This window comes from Schistocerca gregaria, chromosome 7 (assembly GCF_023897955.1).
Source record: "Schistocerca gregaria isolate iqSchGreg1 chromosome 7, iqSchGreg1.2, whole genome shotgun sequence".
Classification (NCBI taxonomy): domain Eukaryota; kingdom Metazoa; phylum Arthropoda; class Insecta; order Orthoptera; family Acrididae; genus Schistocerca; species Schistocerca gregaria.
The window spans coordinates 320,837,013-320,862,430 of NC_064926.1; positions in this window are offsets into that span (position 1 = coordinate 320,837,013).

Sequence of the window (25,418 nt, forward strand, 5' to 3'; positions counted from 1 at the left end):
TTCAGTCCTGAGACTGGTTTGATGCAGCTCTCCATGCTACTCTATCCTGTGCAAGCTTCTTCATCTCCCAGTACCTACTGCAGCCAACATCCTTCTGAATCCGCTTAGTGAATTCATCTCTTGGTCTCCCTCTACGATTTTTACCCTCCACGCTGCCCTCCAGTACTAAGGTGGTGCTCCCTTGATGCCTCAGAATATGTCCTACCAACCGATCCCTTCTTCTAGTCAAGTTGTGCAACAAACTTCTCTTCTCCCCAATTCTACTCAGTACCTCATCATTAGTTATGTTATCTACCCATCTAATCTTTAGCATTCTGCTGTAGTACTATTTTCTTCTTGTCTAACTATTTTCCATAAATGTTTCTCTTCTTCAGAAACGCTTCCCTTGCCATTGCCAGTCTACATTTTATATCCTCTCTACTTCGACCATCATCAGTTATTCTGCTCCTCAAACAGCAAAACTCCTTTACTACTTTAAGTGTCTCATTTCCTAATCTAATTCCCTCAGCATCACCCGACTTAATTCGACTACATTCCATTATCGTCGTTTTGCTTTTTGTTGATGTTCATCTTATATCCTTCTTTCAAGACACTGTCTATTCCGTTCAACTGCTCTTTCAAGTCCTTTGCTGTCTCTGACAGAATTACAATGTCATTGGCGAACCTCAAAGTTTTTATTTCTTCTCCATGAATTTTAATACCTACTCCGAATTTTACTTTTGTTTCCTTTACTGCTTGCTCAATATACAGATTAAATAACATTATGGATAGGCTACAACCCTGTCTCACTCCCTTCCCAACCACTGCTTCCCTTTCATGCCCCTCGACTCTTATAACTGCCATCTGGTTTCTGTACAAATTGTAAATAGCCTTTCGCTCCCTGACACCTTCAAAATTTTGTAAGAGACTATTCCAGTCAAAAGCTTTCTTTAAGTCTACAAATGCTAGAAACGTAGGTTTCCCTTTCTTTAATCTTTCTTCTAAAATAAGTCGTAAGGTCAGTATTGCCCCTCCTGTTACAACATTTCTACGGAATCCAAACTGATCTTCGCCGAGGTCGGCTTCTACCAGTCTTTCCATTCGTCTTTAAAAAATTCGCGTTAGTATTTTGCAGCTGTGACTTACTAAACTGATAGTTCGGTAATTTTCACATTTTTCAACACCTGCTTTCTTTGGAATTGGAATTATTATATTCTTCTTGAAGTCTGAGGGTATTTAACCTGTCTCATACATCTTGCTCACCAGATGGTACAGTTTTATCAGGACTGGCTCTCCCAAGGCCGTCATTAGTTCTAATGGAATGTTGTCTACTCCTGGGGCTTTGTTTCGACTCACGTCTTTCAGTGCTCTGTCAAACTCTTGACGCAGTTTCGTATCTCCCGCTTCATCTTCATCTACATCCTTTTCCAGTTCCATAATATTGTCCTCAAGTACGTCGCCCTTGTATAGACCCTCCATATACTCCTTCCACCTCTTTGCTTTCCCTTCTGTGCTTAGAACTGGGGTTCCACCTGACCTCTTGATATTCATGCAAGTGGTTCTCTTTTCTCCAAAGGTCTCTTTAATTTTCCTGTAGGCAGTATCTATCTTACCCCTAGTGAGATAAGCCTCTACATCCTTACATTTGTCCTCTAGCCATCCCTGCTTAGCCATTTTGCACTTCCTGTCGATCTCGTTTTCGAGACGTTTGTATTCCTTTTTGCCTGCTTCACTAACTGCATTTTTGTATTTTCTCCTTTCATCAATTAAATTCAGTATATCTTCTGTTACGCAAGGATTTCTACTAGCCCTCATCTTTTTACCTGCTTGATCCTCTGCTGCCTTAAGTATTTCATTCCTCAAACCTACCCATTCTTCTTCTACTGTATTTCTTTCCCCCATTTCTGTCGATTGTTCTCTTATGCTCTCAATGAAACTCTGTACAACCTCTGGTTCTTTCAGTTTATCCATGTCACATCTCCTTAAATTCCCACCTCTTTGCAGTTTCTTCAGTTTTAGTCTACAGTTCATAACCAATAGATCGTGGTCAGAGTCCACATCTGCCTCTGGAAATGTCTTACAATTTTCAACCTGGTTCCTAAATCTCTCTCTTACCATAATATAATCTTACTGAAACCTTTTAGTATCTCCAGGGTTCCTCCATGTATATAACCTTCTTTCATGGTTCTTGAACCAAGTGTTAGTTATGGTTAAGTTATGCTCTGTCCAAAATTCTACCAGGTGGCTTCCTCTTTCATTTCTTAGCCTCAATCCATATTCACCTACTACGTTTCCTTCTCTACCTTTTCCTGCTGTCGAATTCCAGTCACCCATAACTATTAAATTTTCGTCTCCCTTCACTACCTGAATAATTTCTTTTATCTCATCATACGTTTCACCAATTTCTTCATCATCTGCAGAGCTAGTTGGCATACAAACTTGTACTACTGTAGTAGGTTTGGGCTTCGTGTCTATCTTGGCCACAATAATGCGTTCACTAAGCTGTTTGTAGTAGCTTACCCGCACTCCTATTTTTTTATCCATTATTAAACTTACACCCGCATTACCCCTATTTTATTTTGTATTTATAACCCTATATTCACTTGACCAAAAGTCTTGTTCCTCCTGCCACCGTACTTCACAATTCCCACTATATCTAATTTCAACCTATCCATTTCCCTTTTTAAATTTTCTAACATTCCTGCCCGATTAGGGGATCTGACATTCCACGCTCCGATCCGTAGAACGCCCGTTTTCTTTCTCCTGATAATGACATCCTCTTGAGTAGTCCCCGCCCGGAGATGCGAATGGGGGACTATTTTACCTCCGGAATATTTTACCCAAGAGGACGCCATCATCATTTAATCACTTCATTACAATGCAGTTAATTGTAAAACTATTAAAAGCAGATATTGTGTGTTTCAGATAAATTATATTTTTTGTATGCTGTAATGAAGTGTCAAAATATCTAATGAAGAGTCCAGTGAATTTGGTGCAGGTCCCTCAAGAGGTTAAAAACTTCTTACCTGCCGTTATAGACCAGTGCCAAGAACGTCATGCGAGTTAAACTGAACTGAAATAAATGATAGAACATTTTTAAACTGTGTAATATTTTCTAGGTAGTTCTTATTACAGTAATCATTCCGCTCTATGAGGTTTTGAAGCTCTTCACAAATATTAATGGGGCTAAGACAATCTTTCCATTGTGGAAACATATGGTAGCTGAATTGTCACTTAAATAGACATGCAGAACAATGGAAATACGTTTGGTTCATAGTACCAACACTGAGTGTTTGCACTTCATTGTCTTTAGGTACAAGACCGGCAGAACAATAAGTTTTTGGAATTTTGTCTAATTGTCTTTTGCACAGATGCTTTGATGGAGGTTAAGTAACAGAGTTGGTGACACAAAGTTGTTGTCTTGCGTTAGCTGTTTCCGTTGAGCATTGGATCGGTCTAATCGGTGATTGTGCCGAGCTTCTGCTCGTATCTTGCCGAAGTCGAAGTTGTTTTTGTTCGTCACTTTGGCATTTATTCTTCTGCGTTTTGTGACTCGACCCAATGGTGTAACGCCCTCTGGTTGGATATCTTCGTCTCTGTGTGTATGTCGTGCCCTGTCGAATGTGGAGCCCTGAAATACAGGAGGGCACAGTTAGCAGACATCTGATATTTTCTGTCCTTCTGTAATTATTCATGTGATAAGAAAAATGAATAAGAAGTAAACATTCATGGCAGTAGGAGTTCGTTTCACCTTCGCTGGTGATGTAGGTTAGCGGTTTGACGTAATTCAGTTTATTCGCGCAGTGCACAACGCTTACTTAAACAAAGTAAACATTATAATGGTAAAATTAGATTGTCAATAAATGGCAGCTTCTAAATTCTTAACATCGTCATCCACGACCAAAATCGTATGTTGGACTAACTTTGGACAAATAATCGAAACAACTGCGACAGTTGTGCGAGTTAGATAAATATATTGTCAATAGATAACATCTTCAACCTTATTTTATAAATATGTTTTCAAAATAAAATTTCTTCACGAAAAAATTAACTTCACACTAAATTTCTTAATTCAAATTTCGCTGACACTCTGCACCATTATCAGGCCCTAACGCATAAGTGTGATAACGTTAGTCATCTAGGAAACACAGAACCGTGCTACTAAATATTTATAATAGTTAGTCTCAGGATAGCTGGGATAGGTCCCTTAGGTGGCTTAACTTCGCGTTCAATTCCGCGATGCATGAAGCACACTAAAAGTAATGCCGGCGTACCCAGTAAATTCACGAATTTCCAATCTGTAGTCGACCAGTGATACCTCGAGGGTGAAAATCGATACTAAGAAGAACTCGATCAATTACAAAATTATGTGCGAGAACCTCGCAGATGCAAAGATGCTGGGCGGGCTACCTCGTTAAGACTTATCGATATAGTCTACACTAAGATTTCTGGATATGTAGCAAGGTAGCAGACATAGTGACTGCAAAACCTTTGCCACGTTTTCTTTGTCCTTGTAATATTCTGAAGATTTTACCCCAGTAATTCTCTTGGTAAAGAATGTAACCATGGGGAATACCAGTATGGTCCATGTTAGTCAGCGGGAGGTGGGCCCCTGCAGGATGGGGCGGGACCATTCCTCTCCTATGGGGTCGAGTTTCGGGCCCAAAGGACTGTACTGTGCGCACCTTCGATGTATCGAGGTATAGAGTAACTTCTTAGACGCCGGCCTCGTCACCTATGGCGTGAGTTGGCGAGCGTATGCCCTATCCAGCTGACCTTAGGTGTCTCTGCGTTGGTTGAGGGCAAGTAAGTGCTTGCGTGTAGTAGAAGACAGTTCCCCGAAGAGCAGCGGTTTGGTGGGGAGGTGTGGCTGCGAGTCATTAATGGCGTTCGCGACGGGACCGCGTAGAGAGTGAAGTCGGGGTATTGGCCGATAAAGAGTACCACAAGGTGGTATTCTTTAACTCGGGTGTCTGGTACCTGCAGCAACGTCTGTAGAGTAGAGCGGTACAAAGACGAAGCCATACCTGGTGAGCACAGCATTCAATGCTGTGGAGCCGATTGTAACCTGTGGTGCAAGTACCCTTTGATAAGGTGGGTATTTCCTGTCGCTACATCCGTGAATTGGAATTCAGGCTGTGGTTATAGAGGGACTTATTGAGTGGAGCGAGAGCTGATTCCTTATAACTCTATTAAGTGAGTGTCTGGGGCGTTTTGTGTAGTTAGAAATAAGTACGCAGTGTTCAAAGACTCTTTCCTCTTAAGCTACTGATCGGAAAGTTAAGACACGGTACAGCACTGGTTGTTGAAGCCCGCACATGTGAAATTGTGAGCCTATTAATCACTAGTGGCAGATTATTTGGAATTGAATCAGTATTGTCCGTTATATGCATTGTTCAGTTAAGAGGGCGTCAATGCTTGATTGTAATTTTTGTGTGTTGGTTTTTGCCCCTGTTCTCATAATCTATTATTATCTGTTAATCAAAATATCCACGGGTGTACTGCCGGTCTATAGTGTCCAACGGGCACAATATTTCGGCGATCAAACATGTCGCCATCATCAGGTGAACTGACGGACTGAGCTCCTGTGAACGTGCCGGCACGGAGATCCGTACGCTATGGCTGCTCAGCTTTGGTTCCCCCTGAGCAGCCATAGCGTACGGATCTCCGTGCCGGCACGTTCACAGGAGCTCAGTCCGTCAGTTCACCTGATGATGGCGACATGTTTGATCGCCGAAATATTGTGCCCGTTGGACACTATAGACCGGCAGTACACCCGTGGATATTTTGATTATCAAATACGCCGGGAGAAACTCAAGAATCATATTATTATCTGACCTGAACTAATTGTTAGGGTTCCATTTGCATCAGTTGTGTCCTTAAAAATTTGTTTACGACCCCTTACTTCTTATATGTTTGTATAATTCAAAGGGCTCATTGTGAGAGATACCTTTTGGGTTAATATATTCTGTTATTCTTCAAAGATGTTTGTGTAATTCAGAGAATTCAGAGTCTAAGGTATCTTTTGAGTTTGCTGTAAACTGGTATCACTGAAATTCTTATAATTGTTTAAGGCACTGGTAATAATAAAATTAAGCATTCGGACCTTCAAACAAATAATTAATAAATGTCTTTTATTGTAGTAACGTTAACTCTATCTTCTAGTTCGTAAGCTAGCTCCCTCGTTACACTTAACAAAAGATTTTGCCGAGAACTCGAGAAGATTCTGGTCCCACATAAAATCGCTAAGTGGGTCTAAAGCTTCTATCCAGTCACTCATTGATCACCGTAGTGTGCCAATACAAGATAGCAAAAGGAAAACAATAGTTTTAAATTTCGCCTTTAAGAAATCGTTCATGCAGGAGGATCGTACTTCACTGAAGAGCCAAAGAAACGGGTATACTTGCCCAATATCGCATAGGGCCCCCGCGACCATCAGTGCCGCAACAGGACGTGACACAGACTGGAGTAATACCTGAAGTAGTGCTGGAGGGAATTCACATCATGCATCCTGCAGGGCTATCCGTAAATCCGTAACAGTGCGAGAGGGTGGATAGGATGGAAATCTATTCTGAACAGCACGTTGCAAGGCATCCCAGATATGCTCAATAATATTCATGTATGAGGATACTGGTGGCCAGCGGAAGTGTTCAAACTGAGAAGAGTATTCATGGAGCCACCCTGTACCAAGTCTCGACGTGTGAGGTGTCACATTGGCCTGCTGGAATTGCCCAAGACCGCGGAATGCGCAATGGACATGAATGGATGGAAGGTGATCAGACAGGATGCTTAAGTACGTATCACCAATCAGAGTCGTATCTAGAGGTATCAGGGGTCCCATATCACTCCAACTGCACAAGCCCGGCACCATTACAAAGCCTCCACCAGTTTGAGCAGTCCCCTGCTGACATGCAGGGTTCATGGATTCGGGAGGTTTTCTCCATACTCGTTCCTGTCCATCCGCTCCATACAATTTTAAACGAGACTCTTCCGACCAGGCCACAAGTTTACGGTCATCAAAAGTTCATCAACAGTCCAGTGTCGGTGTTGACGGCCCCAGGCGAGGCGTAAAGCTTTGTGTCGTGCAGTGAAGGGTATTCGAGTGAGCCTTCGACTCTGAAAGACCATATCGGTTGAATGGTTCGCACGCTGACATTGTTGATGGTCCAGCATTGAAATCTGCAGGAATCTGCAGAAGGGTTTCACTTCTGTCACGTGAATGATTCTTTTCAGTCGTCGTTGACCCCGTTCTTGCAGGATATTTTTCCGGCCGTGGCGATGTCGGAGATTTGTTTACTGGATTCCACGGTACGCTCTTGAGATGATCGTACGGGAAAATCCTCACTTCATAGCTACCTCGTAGGTGTTTTGTCACATCTCTCGTGCGTCGACTATACACCACGATCAAACTCACTTAAATCTTTATAACCAGCCATTGTAGCAGCAGTAATCGATCTAACAACTGCATGAGACACTTATCTTAAATAGGGTGTTTGGGGAGGAGAGGTCAATATTTTAAACAGTGATAGTATATGTAATTCTGAACAAAAAATATTATATGAACATAGGTCCACAAATGCTTCGTTATGGAGGTTTGGGTATTGAAACGAACTCAAATTCTGCAAAATTAAAGAGCACAACTGGAGCATAACGTGATTTTCTTGCAAACAATGCACGGGTGCATGTCATGTTTAGGCTATGCAACCTACCATGTATTATGGTCATGTGACGTACGTAGTACGATCACCCGTTGTTTGCGTAATTGTGCCGTGTAAGCCGCATTGTTTGGTGTACCGGCAACGGAACGGTTAGCTGTGTAGTGTATGGTGTTAACTGTGTTCGTACAGGCGCTGCTACCAATGCCAAACGTCTACACTAATGACGAATACGCAGATATGGTGTATGTTTATGGCTTCTGCGACGGTAGTGCTACCACTACAGCCGCTTTCCGATTCGACGCTTACCTGATGGCAGGGGGTTTACCAAGGGTTTATCATTTTGCGTGCCACAGGCTCTCTTCCAAGTAGACATTTTTCAATATAGCGTGCACGTCAACAAACTTTGCAACAACAGGAAGAAATTATCGCAAGTGTTGAGGGAAGTCCCAGTACCAGCATACGAAGAATGTCCCTACGTATGAATGACCTACAGACACGTGTATGGGGAACATTACATGTGTAACACCTGTATCCATTTCACACACAGCGTGTCCAAAATCTCCACGTTGGCGACAATGCCCAACGATTTCAATTATGTCACTGGGTAACTGAGACTTGTCATTTGCTTCCATACATACTTTCCACTGACGAAGTCTAGTTTTCACGACATGGAATAAACAACACATGCCATAATCATCGATGGTCACGGGAAAATACACTCGCTTCCGTGGATAGCAATTTCCAAGTTCATTTTGCTATAAATGTTTGGTGCGGCATGATCTGTAAACTTTTGATAGGTCTATTTATTAATAATCAGCGATATATACGAGAGAGAAGTATATGCATCTTTTGAAAAATTCATTTGTGGAACTATTGGAAGACGTTCCTTTAGCCAAGTGAACTGGAATGTACTTTCAACATGACGGCGTCCCTCCACATATTACCTTACGTGTGAGGGACCATCTCAACCGCACCTACCTTAATCAATGCATTCGCCGTGGCGGAGCTGTTCACTGGCCTCCAAGATCACCTGACCGTACACCTTTAGATTTCTGTTTATGGAGTTGGATGAAATCAGAGGTGGAATAAGTGAAGGTAAATACACGAGATGAGTTGCCTCGTCGCATCATGGAATTGATTTGGAACCAACCACTGGCAATTGGACAAGCAACACAACATGTTATCGCTAAAGCGCAAAAGTGAATTGACGTTCATGGTGGGATATTCGAACCTGTTCTGTGAACGTGGTACGTCTTTTACAACTGAATACATGTCACATGCATGTTGTAATGTATTATGTAATAAATATAATAATGTAAATATGTGTAACATAACTGTACTTCTCTGTAACATTGTTTTCAAGAAAATCATGTTACGCTCTAGTATTGCATATACGTTCACGTTTTGCACGTCAGTTTTGCAGACGTTCCTTTCAATAGCCATACCTGCCTAATGAAGCGTTTGCGGACCTATGTTCATATAACATTTTTTGTTTACAATTACTTGTACTGCCACTGTCTAAAATATTGACCTTTCCTCCCCAAACACCCTGAATAGGCGTTGCCGAACGCAGCGCCGTATTCTGTCTTTACATAACTGCATTTGAATTTACAAGCCTATAACAGTTCCTTTGCCGCTTTGGCGCTTCAGTGTAATATACGGTCGGCTGACCATCTCACAGACCCCCGTATGGAAACCAGAGTAATAGGCATCGCTGGCGTAGAGAAGCAGTGGGAAGCGTTGGAGAGAAAAAACTGGAGTCGCCAGGTCCGAATGGAACACCAATTCAGTTTTACAAAATGTTCTCTATGGCATGAGCCACTCACTGGTCGTGCATTTATTGCGAATCTCTTGCACGGCGCAAATTCTCAAGAGACTGGGAAAATGCGTAGGTGGCTGCCTCATGTAATATGCTTAGGAGAACTGGCCAGTAGAACTGCAGACCTATTTCCGTAAAATCGGTTTGCTACAGAATTCTTTGTCACATTCGCAGTTCGAATACAATACATTTCCTTGATGTGGAAAATGTTTTGCTCACAAATAAGCACGGATTTGGAAATCATGGCTCGTGCGGAACTCAGCTTGCCCTTTTCTCACATGTTTTCCAGCGAACGATGGTACGAGCATACGGAGCAGTCTCCCTAGTTCGAAGATTTCTTAAGTAATACTTGACCCATTCATGTTAATATGACCCCTCTTTCCCTGCCCCCCTCAATGTTCGACGTCGAGGAGCAAAAGCCACTCACAGGCGACGAGTGGCAGCACTAGCAGCGTGTCGGAAGAACGCGGGAAACAGTGCAGTTTTCGTAAAGCGCGCGATGTATCTGACGTTCAGAAGGTGGTCATCACTGGCTTTCAGGCCAGGGGCGGAAGCATTTCCAAAACTGCTACGTTAGTAAGCTTTTCGTGTGCCGCCGTGGTTAAAGTATACCGTGCACGCCATAATGGCGCCTTCCAGAACCGGCGCCGACATAACTGTGATGCGCCACAGGCCCTGGATGACACGGGTGAACGACGGCTTCTGAGATGTGTACGGCCGAATAGTCGTACAACTATTTAGCCACTGAACGCCCGTATGAACTAAGGGGCTTCCAACAGTGTCTCCTCAACAAACATTTAGCGATCGTGGCCGCATATCGGCCTCTGGAGAGGTCACCTGGTACGGGCACCAATGCTGACTGCTGTTTTTTACTTTATTTTACAAGCCTAGTTCCATAGGACCAAATTGAGGAGCAAATATCCGTGGTGATGCAACGTGTCACCACATGAAATCTCAACAGAAAAGTAATAACAGATAAAATAATCGTTTATGAATCCTGAAAAGACGCCAAGCTGTATGTGTATATAAACGCGATCAGCTATAAAACGAAGGAATCAGCTTCACTTTTCAAGGAACTCCTCGACAGAATAGAAGGAGTGACCCATGAGGAAACTATTCATCGGCGATGAAGCCAGGAATTTGCACGTCAGTATCGCAACAGGACGTCCACTGACAGAGGACCTTAACAGATAAAACACGTTTTATTCGCCAACGGTCAATGGCCGTTGGCGTGCACATCGTGAAACACCTAAAAGCGAACACCCTTCAACAATCGTCAGAAGGTTTCAGGCTAGAGTTATTCTATGTGTGATATCGTCATTCTGCAACGCACGATGAAGCAACACAAGTACGCACCCACCCTTAGGGACAATGTCCTCCATTGAAAGCCTTTTTATTTTCCCCGGCACTTGTCACACAGTTGGCTTTGTACGTTCTTTGTTCGAAGAGGACCTGGATGAGTTTACGGAACCCCTCTGGCCAGTACCTTCCTCGGATATAAACCCAATCTAGATGATGGGACCATCTCGATCGGACGTAAGCGCAATGAATCCTCGTCCGAGAAACCCAGTGCTGCGGGCCACGGCGCTGCAGTTGACGTTGCTCCACGTCCTTGGCGGTACCTTCCAGAAACTCACTGTCTTCCTGCACGTCTCTCAGCGACCCACACTGACAATTTGGTTACTCAGGCTTTTTGACAGGTAGTCACACTAGTGCGGCTGGATATTGTAGTGGAGCCCGTTACGTAGTCAACGATTGCGTGAGTTCGTCAGAGACAAGCATCTCTTCAGGAATGCCGCAGGGAAATGTGGTAGGATTGCTATTATTCTTTATATCTCTACATGGTGTTACAAAAAGGTACGGTCAAACTTTCAGGAAACATTCCTCACCCACAAAAAAAGAAAATATGTTATGTGGGCATGTGCTCCGAAACGCCTACTTTCCATGTCAGAGCTCATTTTAATACTTCAAATCACATTAATCATGGAATAGAAACACACAGCAACAGAACCTACCAGCGTGACTTCAAACACTATGTTACAGGAAATGTTCAAAATGTCCTCCGTTAGCGAGGATACATGCATCCACCCTCCGTCACATGGAATCCCTGATGCGCTGATGCAGCCCTGGAGAATGGCGTATCACAGCCGTCCACAATACGAGCACGAAGAGTCTCTGCATTTGGTACCGGTGTTGCGTAGACAAGAGCTTTCAAATGCACCCATAAATGAAAGTCAAGAGGGTTGAGGTCAGGAGAGCGTGGATGCCATGGGATTGGTCCGCCTCTACCAATCCATCGGTCGCCAACTCTGTTGTTGAGAAGCGTACGGACACTTCGACTGAAATGTGCAGGAGCTCCATCGTGCATGAACCACATGTTGTATCGTACTTGTAAAGGCACATGTTCTAGCAGCATAGGTAGAGTATCCCGTATTAAATCATGACGGTGAATCGAGGAAGTACAGCAAATACTGACGAAACTAAAATGAGCTCTAACGTGGAAATTAAGCGTTTCCGGCCACATGTTTCCTGAAAGTTCGGCCGTACCTTTTTGTAACACCCTGTATATGCGTAAACGATCTGACGGTCAAGGTGAACAGCAAGCTGCAGCTGTTTGCTGATGAAGTTGTGGTGTGCCCGAGGGTGTAGTCATTGAGTGACTGTAGACGGATACAAGACGACTTAAATAAAATTTATAGTTCGCGTGATGCATGACAGCTACCTCTAAATGTAGAAAATTGTAAATTAGTGCAGGTGAGTAAGAAATACACTCCCGTAATCAATGAACACAGAATGTGGCCGGGCGGTTCTAGGCGCCTCAGTCCAGGACCGTACGCCAGCTACGGTCGCAGGTTCGAATCCTGCCGCGGGCATAGATGTGTGTGATGTACTTAGGTCAGTTAGGTTTAAGTAGTTCTAAGTCTAGGGGACTGATGACCTCAGATGCTAAGTCCCATAGTACTTAATTACATTTGAACCATTTTTTAACGTTGCAAAGCGATATGAAATGGAACGGGCATGTGAGGATACTAGTAGGGAATGCGAATGGTCAAGTTTCGTTAATAGGAAGAATTTTAGGAGAGTGTTGGTCACCTCTAAAGGAGACCACGTATAGAACAATAGTGCGACTAATTCTTGAATACTGCTCAAATGCGTGGGATCCCAACCAGTTTTGATTAAAGGAAGACATCGCAGCAATTCAGAAGCGGTCTGTTAGATTTGTTACAAGTAGGAGATGCCTTTGGAACTCAAAGCACAACCCCTTGAGGGAAGGTGAAATTTAGAGAACCGCCATTTGAAGGTTCCTGCAAAACGATTCTACCGTCGCCAACGGTCATTTCGCATAAAGACCACAAAGATAAGATCACAAAAATTAAAGCTCGCACGGAGGCGTGCAGTTCATCGTTGCTCCCTCGCTCTACTTGACAGGAAATGACTACTAGTGGTACAAGCTACTCTTCGCCAAGCACCACACCGTGACTTGCGGAGCATGTTCGTAGAAGTAGATGCTACAAGGTACGCATGTGTTTCTAGCTCTTTGGTATATCTGAATATACAATCCTGGTCTGCTGATGTCCATTAAAGCGAACAAGGAAATTTCTTCATCGGTATTATTTTGTAAAGTATGATAATGTCACGCCTGGTCTACTTGTGGGATACCTCGAATAAAGCGAACAAGGAGATTTCTACATCATATTACTTTGTAAGGTATGGTAATGTCAGGTAATAATTTCACATCTAGAGATTGAATATAAATATATGGATAGAGTTTATTACTCACTTACAAACTATGTATGAAACATAAGCTCAAATCATACCCTCACGTCCTGTTTATCATATCCCAGCTGATGAAGCAATCGCATATGGACATTTAATGTACAACTTGTTGCTAAGGTAAATACCGTAAACGAACATGTAAATGTTTGAAAATGTCCCTTTTAGGATTTTATGATTTGTAAAATGCAGACTGGGCTTACCATTGTTTTCAGATGGAGACAGATGTATGCAGCTTCACATAACTGTAAATTGGACACTCGATGTCTAAGTGTGATCAAATTTTGTGTGATCTCATCGGCTTTTACTGCATATGCATTAGTTGACGTGTTCAATTTGCGATATGGTAGTCGATTTCCTCATTGTGCCATCAGCGAAACACACTACCGCTAAACAGAATTATGATCAAATAACAGATAACCTAATTATGTGCTACACCATTCCATTTTATTGCTATAGCTAACCAGCCGGTATTCCTGTCTCTTTCTTTGCCACATGGTTTCTGTTTGCTGATGTGGATTTTGAAAATGCTAATCCTCGTTACTATTTCGATTTTAATGAGCCGTGGATCTCGCGAGGATAGATGACAGGCTGCAGTAATTAGATGCATTCAAAGCATCAGCGCCACTAACATATTTCAAAATTTCAGATCTGAATTTACAACTATTCAACACAGTGGCGGGTGATCTGAATCTCGTTTATAAGAGGAATATCCATCACCGAAATTTATCTGAAGCGCAAGCACTGTTAGTGTATAGGTGTACCATAAGTGACCAATCTAGGCAGTGGACTGCGAAGAAAGGAGGAGAATTACGAGTATGCCTACTTAGCACAAAGTGGTTTACTTAGACGACGGGAGACGCAAGGTTTAGGTTCCTTAGACATTAGGATTTAGATTCGGTCAGTATCGTTTCGTGACCAGGAACTGAGAGGACAGCGAACAACCTTCCAGGACCACTACAGGTAAACGTCACATGATTTTCTTGGATGTAGCGGAAATGTGGCATGGGTAGCGTCTGTTATACATTGTGTGCTGGTCCTCGCCACCGTTCTGTGCGAAAATGACACTTTCAATTTTCATCCATCAGCTGTGAACTCTCAGTACCATAAAAGTACCATAGAATATACTATCGTAAATACTACATCAAATTTCTAGGACTGGATGCGCAGAATCCGGTAAACAGAAAAGGATCACAATGAAGTACTTAACAGAATGCATTTTCCGCCTTGCCAGCATGTGAGCAATTTGCACTTGGAAGTGCACAGTCGAATACTCATTCAGGTAACATCTCCTTATTTGTAGTCATAGCACTGTAAAGATGATATGGTGATGAGCACAGCATGATCTTCAGCATCGCAACATGTACTCTGATCTCATTATGGCCACAGCTATGCATCGTATCTACACTCCTGGAAATTGAAATAAGAACACCGTGAATTCATTGTCCCAGGAAGGGGAAACTTTATTGACACATTCCTGGGGTCAGATAGATCACATGATCACACTGACAGAACCACAGGCACATAGACACAGGCAACAGAGCATGCACGATGTCGGCACTAGTACAGTGTATATCCACCTTTCGCAGCAATGCAGGCTGCTATTCTCCCATGGAGACGATCGTAGAGATGCTGGATGTAGTCCTGTGGAACGGCTTGCCATGCCATTCCCACCTGGCGCCTCAGTTGGACCAGCGTTCGTTCTGGACGTGCAGACCGCGTGAGACGACGCTTCATCCAGTCCCAAACATGCTCAATGGGGGACAGATCCGGAGATATTGCTGGCCAGGGTAGTTGACTTACACCTTCTAGAGCACGTTGGGTGGCACGGGATACATGCGGACGTGCATTGTCCTGTTGGAACAGCAAGTTCCCTTGCCGGTCTAGGAATGGTAGAACGATGGGTTCGATGACGGTGTGGATGTACCGTGCACTATTCAGTGTCCCCTCGGCGATCACCAGAGGTGTACGGCCAGCGTAGGAGATCGCTCCCCACACCATGATGCCGGCTGTTGGCCCTGTGTGCCTCAGTCGTATGCAGTCCTGATTGTGGCGCTCACCTGCACGGCGCCAAACACGCATACGACCATCATTGACACCAAGGCAGAAGCGACTCTCATCGCTGAAGACGACACGTCTCCATTCGTCCCTCCATTCACGCCTGTCGCGACACCACTGGAGGCGGGCTGCACGATGTTGGGGCGTGAGCGGAAGACGGCCTAACGGTGTGCGGGACCGTAGCCCAGCTTCATGGAGACGGTGGCGGATGGTCCTCGCCGATACCCCAGGAGCAACAGTGTCCCTAATTTTCTGGGAAGTGGCGGTGCGGTCCCCTACGGCACTGCGTAGGATCCTACGGTCTTGGCGTGCATCCGTGCGTCGCTGCGGTCCGGTCCCAGGTCGACGGGCACGTGCACCTTCCGCCGACCACTGGCGACAACATCGATGTACTGTGGAGACCTCACGCCCCACGTGTTGAGCAATTCGGCGGTATGTCCACCCGGCCTCCCGAATGCCCACTATACGCCCTCGCTCAAAGTCCGTCAACTGCACATACGGTTCACGTTCACGCTGTCGCGGCATGCTACCAGTGTTAAAGACTGCGATGGAGCTCCGTATGCCACGGCAAACTGGCTGACACTGACGGTGGCGGTGCACAAATGCTGCGCAGCTAGCGCCATTCGACGGCCAACACCGCGGTTCCTGGTGTGTCCGCTGTGCCGTGCGTGTGATCATTGCTTGTACAGCCCTCTCGCAGTGTCCGGAGCAAGTATGGTGGGTCTGACACACCGGTGCCAATGTGTTCTTTTTTCCATTTCCAGGAGTGTATTTACAATCTATAGCTGTGGCCGTAATGAGATGAAATTTGCAAGAAAATAGCGTACTTTCTTAAGCAGGAGCTCTAACCACAATTATTCTCTCAATAAGTCACTTTAACATATGGTTCTTAATGTATGGTGTTGGTTTTGGGAAGCCAGTACGTTCTTGGATATGTAGACAATAAGTGTTGATGTTTCTGTAATTTACAGGCATAAATGAGGGTACAGTATGAATCCCTAATGGCTAAACACATGGGGTAATGAATTCTACATACAGTATTACGGCACCACCAGATCAGTGTAGAAGTTTCATGGAGTGAGGTTTTGATTCTTACGAATGCAAGATTTGTCTCTCTGACGATGAAAGGCTGTTCCTTATTTTTTTCTACGTAGTTCCGCTTTATGGCAACGCACTTTGCCTAAAGACCTTCATTGAGAAAAGTCCAGCGCTACCATGTGCTTCTGGAAGCGTTTCAAAACACTTATGAAAGGCTTGTGCATTCTCTTCATTGAACAATAACATCTTCCAGGTACTTTTCACAGCTGTAAGTACGAAATCTGGTGCCCATACGTCTATATGACGATCGTAACGTCCACTTATCTCAACCTATAACATATGCAGAGCGATGCTTAACTTTGTGCCATCTGTTCGAAGGCTTCCACGAACAATTAGCTGCTGCAAGAGAAAAGACAGAAGCAAGCTTGCGTACAATTCACCAACACTTAAAATGTTACATAAAAACACACAGTAAACGCTGGAAAAACAGGATAAACCCGAATTCAATGTCGACGGTGTAGGATCATAAATAAGTCCTGGAGGCAAACTGGAGGATAATGTGGGTACTAAATCGACTCACACCAACAGATATATACGTGAAGAGCTTCCAGTACAAAACAACTATGTCTTAAGTATACTGACAACTGATGAACAATGTTGACAACGTCTAGATGAACTAAAGAAGTTCTGACGACATTCCAGTGAATGCATACAGTAATGGAAACATAACCAACCTTAAGGTGCAGCAAAGACAAAGGTGGTTTGGAAACAAGAGAGCACTTCCCTGTTCTCAGATTCAATTACATAAGAGATGTCAGTTACCACTTTGACAAGTTGCTGTGCCGCGGAGAAAGAAAGCGGATATTTTAGGCAGGGTGGCAGGAAGGTCCGACATCCGTTGAAGGCCATTAGGAATTCTGTAGCAACTGTTCACAGTGCAGACATTTACGAACTTCCCTGTAAATGCGGTGGTGTCTACTTTGGCAAAATCGAGAGACCGATTAGCACTCAATCATCAGAATTTATATGCGACGAGGGCCACGCAGCAAGTCAGTAGGAGGGGAACATAATATGCACTCTGAACGGCTTCATAATTTTCAGGAAATCCGTGGACCTGTTTGGCTCCTACGAATTCAGGTGTGGAAAATGGAAAATCAGGGAAGGGACTGATATCATTAAACGTCAACAGGCTTCAAGTTGCCGGTGACCTGGCTGCTAGCAATCACAGGCCAATGGGCAACATGTGTTCACCAGCTAGCAGGTACACACGACCCGCGAAAAGGGGTGGCCACAAGAGAGATACCGTGCGGCATCGACGTCTTGATGGGGGAAAACGCAGTCCCTGGGTACGTTCGCTATTCCCTACTCATCATCTGCGACAGTACCAAAGGCAATGGATTTATGAACAAACACACTTTTACAGGGTTCTTGGGTTCGACTGTCCAATGAAGCTGCCCTGTGATTATGTTGGTTCTCAGGTAACAACCGAAATAAAGCAGAATATACAGAGAAAAGCATTATCGCAATCAACCAGATTCGACACGGTGAAGAAAATCACTGTGAAGATAGTCGACATATACACTAGTGATCAAAATTATTCGGACACCCGTCTGAAAATGACTTACAAGTTCATAGCGCCCTCCACCGGTAATGCTGGAATTCAGTATGGTGTAGACCCACCCTTAGCCTTGATGACAGCTTCCACTCTCCAGGGCAGTTGTTCAGTCAGGTGCTAGAAGGTTTCTTGCGGAATGACAGCCCATTCTTCACGGATTGTTGCACCAAGGAGCGGTGTCGATGTCAGTCAGTGAGTCCTGGCACAGAGTCCCCTTTCCAAAACATCCCAGAGGTGTTCTATAGGATTAAGGTCAGGACTCTCTGAAGGCCAGTCCGTTACAGGAATGTTATTATCGAGTAACTACTCCGCCATAGGCCGTGCATTATGAACAGGTACTCGACCGTGTTGAAAGATGAAATCGCTATCGCCGAATTGCTCCTCAACAGTGGGAAGCAAGAAGCTGCTTAAAACTTCAATGTAGCCCTATGCTGTGATAGGGCCACTCAAAACAACAAGGGGTGGAAGCCCCTCCATGACAAACAAGACCACAACATTACACCGCCACATCCGAATTTTACTTTTGGCACTACACACGCTGGCAGATGACGTTCGCCATACCCACACCCTGCCATCGGATTGCCACATTGTGCACCGTGATTCGTCACTCCACACAATGTATTTTCACTGTTCAATCGTCCAATGTTTAGTCTACTTACAGCAAGCAAGGCGTCGTTTGGCATTTACCGGCGTGATGTGTGGCTTATGATCAGCCGCTCGACCGTGAAATCCAAGTTTTTTCACATCCCACATAACTGTCATAGTACTTGTAGTAGTTGCTGATGCATTTTGGTATTCCTGTGTGATGGTATGGATAGATGTCTGCCTATTACCCATCACGACCCTCTTCAATTGTCGGCGGTCTCAGTCAACAGACGAGGTCGGCCTGTACGCTTTTGTGCTGTACGTGTCCCTTCACGTTTTCCCTTCAGTATCCCATCGGAAACAGTGGACCTAGGTATCTAACGTACAGACGTGTGACTCAAGTGACAACCAATCCGCGGAGCGCCCCATCCTGCTCTCTCACGATGTCTAATGACTACTGAGATGCTGATATGGAGTACCTGGCAGCACAATGCATCTAATATGAAAAACAAATGTTTTAGGGGGTGTCCGGATACTTCTGATCACATAGTGTATATGGAGTGTCCTTTGAGACATGTTCGAAACAACAGACATTTTGATCCAGCAGTTACTATGAATTAAAGCACGGAAGACTTACAGTGACTGGCTGCAAATGGGCAAATGATCCAAGTTGAAAGTATTTACCAGATCGGGATCGTAACCCTGGGCTTCTGTTTTGTTAGGCATATACTCTGACCGCTAAGCCATCTGGACAGTGATCATTGTCATTTCACGGACTACTCTAGCATGCCTCACGTCATACCTAAATTCGCAACTCACCCACCGCAGTACTAATGTAGTGCCCCTTGCCTATTATCGTCATTAAACCAGAACTATTGAGGGAATCAGCGAAATGCCGTGAGTATTGATCATAATGGGCAAGGGGCACTACGTTAGTAGTCTGTGGATACATTGGGAATTTAATCTGACCGCAGGTGTGCTACGGTACTGCACTCATTTGGGCAGACTGCTCTGTCCAGATGGTTTAGTGCTCAGAGCATCCGCCTAAAGAGCAGGTGACATGGGTTCGAATCCTTGTCTGGCACAGTGTTTTATCTTTCTCCATTGACTTAAATGGATGCTCACTTGCAGACAATGCCTATAATTCCTCTGTGTTTCGATAGTCAATGTTAGTTTTCTTTTGTTTTATAGTTCTTTTTCAAGTTATAGAATTTCGCGTCTTTGTGTCTAAAAATACTTTATTGATGCGGTTACATATAATTTGCAGGAGATTTAGACATGCAGCTACTTACGACGAGGTGTGCACCTTCGGAACAACTGAAAACTGTCACAATAGATTTAGGCTACCACTGCGAAGTGTAGTTCTTTGATTATACTGATAATTTCAAATATAAATTGTACGTAAATAGGTGACATTTATCTACTAAACTTGAGCGTGTGGTCTTTGTAAACTACAGCTCAACCCTTTATTGACATTTAGGAACCTAGATCACGCACATTCTCCGATTAGTCTTCTTGTCATAATTCATTGTGTTCATATTTTTGAGCGAAATATTTTTGTTGTATAGTCCTGTAGTTTACATTGAGCTATGTAGCATTTACAGTTCCATTTAGGATTGGGTGAGGTAACTTTCATTGACTTAAACTTGACCAATATCTATTTAAATAACACAGTTCTCCATGACCCCAGCATACATTTAGAGTTGCACATATTTATTAACACTGTGCACCACAAATCTTCTCTTACGTGCTGTTATCTTTGCATCCTAACTGAAAACTATGTAGTGCACTTGACTTTATTGTTTTGTCGTGTAACTTAAACCTCGTTGTTGGCGTCAGTTAACTTATTCTTGCTGGCGTTATTTGACCACAGGATTTTATTTATTAGTAACCATTACAATATCTTTGTAATTGGTCAAATACTATAAATTATGTAATGTTAATTTATTCCAGGGCTGTGTATCATTGCACATTCCCGGACAAATTAATACAAATTCAGTTGAGAATAAAAAGATACAGTCTTCTTCCTTCACCATGTTTTCCCATGACATTGACCAGCTTCTGGAACGGTGGTCTGATCATTTAATAGTAAAAGACTACGACCAAGGTGTGGACGGGGCCAAGGAATTGACATATCAGACGTGATTTAACACATAAATAATTTATTCATAACATACAATACATAACACCAACTACATAAATCCTGCTTCGATTCTTAAAATGGCACAAAATGGGAGGGCCACCACTTTCAAATTGGAAAGGCTTTAATTTAAGAAACTAAAACGCCTATTATAATTTAAAAAAAAAACATAACACATAAGTAAGCGCTAAGTGAACGCACTCTTAAATCTTTAATTACTAACCACAAAGCGTGGGTTTACCACATTTAAATTCTCATTGCTATATAAAACATAAATACACGAATTCACAACACAGCATGGCCTCAAAATTTCGACCTGGACAACCTATGGTCTTAAAACTTTCGTATTACATTCCAGCCAATAACAACTTATAAGCACGGTTGGTAAAATACAAACGTTGCACTATAATCAATTTTAATAATCCACAATCACTCAATAAACAACATTAGAAGTTCGATACGGAGCATGTAAGCCTGTTTGTACAGTCTTTCGGACCACAATAGGCACGAGGGCCACCATAACAGAAGTGCAATAGTTGCTTTTAGGATAGGTGCTCCCATTAGCTTAATCACTGAGCAGATATTTACTTAAGCGACAGGTAAGATAGTTAATGGAAATACAAGGTATTTCTAAAGCTTTTTTTCTTCCTCCCTTTTAACAAGGGGGTTTTAGTAAGGTGAAAATTACACTTTGAGGAGACGCAATAGCAATCTAGCGGGCACGCCTTCTCGAGGACCCCATGCCACTACACACATACTAAATTATCCGCTGTTCAAGCCAAACAGTAACAACACAGTTCCATATTCCTGACACCCAAATAGTCGGGATCAAAACAAAACCAAAAATACCAAGAGCGCAAGATCCAGCATAGCTTCAGAACAGATCTTACTTCATGCGGTTGCCTTCACAAATACAGGTCTCGAAATGAAAACAAGAACGTGCAACAACATTCCCTAATCTGCACAATGTTCTTCTTTAGGTCCCGATAACGCTAGACAACTCTGACATGCCAATGTCAACAAACCTCTAAGGCAACACCCTCCAACTGACAAGCCGAAACCAATGTGACTCCTTATCAGCTCCGTAACAGGACTCGAACACCCCCCGCTACTGTCAGTGCAACTCACTTACAATAAATACAGCGCAAATAGTATGGCGGACACACATATCCAGGGAGTAACAGAACACTAGACTGAACTAGAATTAACCTTAATAATACAGCACTAGATCTAGGGAGACAAGGAACTAACTCCCCACCTGAAATTCTGCAACCACATGGCGGGAGGATGAGCTACCAAAACATAGAAGTGCAAACGTACACAAACTACCACAATATACCAGTTAGCAACGATGCGTGGAGGAATCTGCACTGTCAGAATTGCACCAGTGAACAGAACAGAGGATTGCCACAGCGGTGGCCACAAGGCGGGAAAGACGACTGGATGAACTCAATCCCAAAGGACGATCAACTTGAAACATTCACACTTAACTTCTTTTCTTTTCGGCGCACTTCGTCGTTTGTCCGGGACTGCTGAACACAATTCTGAGCCGTCCCCAGTCGTCCCGGCAGACACCGACCCAGCCGAACTGCTCCCGGACTCACACCATCCCCAAACGGAGGCTCCACCGCCCCATGATGGTTACTGTTTCTTTGCCTTCGGTGACGCAAGCGATGATTAGACTGCCTCCCGCGGACAACCAGTGAAAAGCGGAGAGAGGGGCTCAACCAGGCCGGCGCTCCTGCACAAGTAGAAGTGCGGGTTCGACGACAACACCCGTACGCGGAAGGCAGGATGTCAACGTCACCAGAGCATACACGAAGGCCACTGTGCGACAACCTCCTCCAGGGTGACGCTGACGCTGACGCTGTAAAGACGAGCCGATCCTTGGCTCGAGAATGGTGCAGTCTAGACAGATTTGTCATTCCTGCGGTTCCTGTAGAAGAGAAAAGAAAAATACATTAACACACTTGTCGAATTGCCCATGCTGGTGTGACCTGTAACAGAAAAATAACACACTCTGCTGGGGGATTAGTAAAACTTAATCCCTCAGCAGGTCAGGCCAACGCGTGGTTGGCCTGTTGTGCAGTTGTTGGCCCAGTCCTCGGATGAGCCAGTTGCGGGAGTGACCCGCCTTGTCGTAAAACTTCTTGGCGATGGCGCGGTACCTATCTCGGAGAGGCAGGATCCCGGTGTCCTCGTGGAGTTGGCGCGTCGAGTATCGCCTCGGAAGGTGCATGGCAGTCTTCAGAGCGCGATTCTGTATCCTGTGCAGAGTCACAATGTGAGCATCTGCGGCTTTCCCCCAGACCACCGCCGCATACTCTAATAGTGGGCGGACCACTGTTAGGTACAGCGTGATGCCGTGTTGCGGCGGCAATGACGACTGCGGGTTTAGCAGTGGATACAAGGCGCGGAGGCGTCCTATTGCTTTCCCTTTCACATCACGGACGTGATGCTTCCAGGTCAGCCTGCGATCTAGGGTGACCCCTAGGTATTTTGCCGTCCCACTCCATGGGATAGGTTCTCCCAGGATTTCGACCGGCGTAAGCCCTCGCGGCAGAGGTCTTCGAGTGAAGACGACTGCCTGGCTCTTCGTGGCGTTGAATTTCAGCCGCCATTTGGTTGCCCATGACCCCAGGGCGTCGGACCCGCGTTGGAGGCGGTTTCTCAGCACTTGGCGTTCATGCTGCGAGTGAACAGGGCTGTATCATCAGCGTACAGCGCCAGTTCAGCTCCTGCCACTTTCGGGGCGTCGGCAGTGTACAGGGAGTACAGCGAGGGGCCGAGAACCGACCCCTGCGGCACTCCCGCACGTATCTGCCGGTCTGTGGACGTACCGTCGTCGGCCCTCACGTGGAAGGTTCGTTCAGACAAGTACGACCGCAGTAGCGTCATGTGGGACGTCGGTATCCCTTGTTCAAAGAGTTTGAACTCGAGACCGTCGTGCCACACCGAGTCAAACGCTCGGGAGACGTCGAGAAACACTGCCCCAAGATATTCTCTTGTTTCCAGTGCCCTCATTGCCGGTTCTACCACCCGCAGGAGCTGGTGAGAAGTGGCATGTTCTTCTCGAAACCCGAACTGCTCGTCCGGGATTATGCCCTCCTGGGTGACGTGCCGCATCAGTCTTCTCGCGTACAGCCTCTCGAAAACCTTCGAGAGGGACGGCAGCAGGGTGACCGCGCTCGCCTATAAATATCACAGGCCAAAGAGTCTGCTGCAGTAAACACGTGAATCGGTCGTGTTACCAACCTACAGTTTCTATGTACACCAAAGACAGAACTCGCAATCGATAGTCGGTACACTACGGGCGGGAGTTCAAACGAAATAGCTTCACGAAAGACCAACCCTGAACAACCGCGGAAAAACGAAATAGAAGCGAACCAATAAAAGAGAGCAACGAGATGCTGGAGCCCGATCGCGTCCAAACACTGACGATTACCAAAAATATTTGCTCCACACGACACTCAGAAAAGGAGCTGTGGAAAGATGGAAGTACACACGGCTCAGCTTCAATCCTAACCTTTTTTCTTTTCTTTTTTTCTCTTTGCCCACAACGGTCTGTTGGAGATGGATTGGAAAACGAAACCTACAGCGACTTATCGTACTTACAAAATAAGAGTAAAAATGTAAAATAGTAGCATTTGATACGGAAAGGACGCAAAAAGTAAGCACTTACCTAAGTTATTTGTCAAATATTTGTGGGATTTTCTAGCTACAATGCTACCCTCACACAACACTCAGTGTGCGTTTCAACTTACGAACTTGTTGGTGCGACAACATCTTTTTGCGAAGCATTCATGCAAGGAAAAATCACTTGTGAATTCTTAAAGGAAAGCAATTTTAGATCATTTTGGTCCATTAAAACGAGTGGTCGTGCTAATAAACTTTTTGACATTTCTTCTCGCCAGCAAATAAACCTGAGGGCACTATTATCTCGTGAATAAAGCTACAAAAATTATAATATATACTACAGTCCTTTTCATTTGGTACAAGCGACGTAAAGAAACAATTAGCTTACAGTTAAATACGAATGTCTTGACAATCGGCTCCATATCAGGTGTAATATTTTGTTACACGTTATAAAGTTACATACTCCTTGCTATCAAAAGGTTCGTATACGTACAGAATGTAAATATCCTACTTTGAAATAACTATTCTAGAGTTGTCAACGTTTATGTACTTTCTTCAGAGCCAAAACGTCATATTAGCAGATATATGTTACTCATCTTACTATGGCTCCCTGATGGTCTAGGCAGTCGAATCCTGATTTTGCTTTCCGATTAAGAGGTCCAGTTGTTTCAGTAGAAGTTGCTGGAATGTTGTTGCTTTTTGACATCATCGGTAGTTATTCATAAATTCTTGACACTTTCTACAACACCACTTGCTAAGTCAAAGGATTGTGCAACATTTCAACACAACGCAATGAACTTTATAGTTACATTGATCAATCTCGACAGCTGAAACTATTACGGAGCGTTTGGCACCTCGATGTAGTTCAAATCAGTTTTATTGCGACATTTTTAACTGAAATTACATTTCGGGTCTATTTTACATAAGGTCTTCTGGAAATAATTTTTAACATAAAGATCTATCCGCCTCATAGTAGTGAAGGTTGTAAATTCCCGTATTGTATGATTGTCGAGTGAATTATGGATGATAAAATTAGAAAAATGGAAAATGGAAACAGAAATTTTGTTTACATGAGAACTAGAGCATACTAATTTTAGTTTCACTGTAAAATGATTT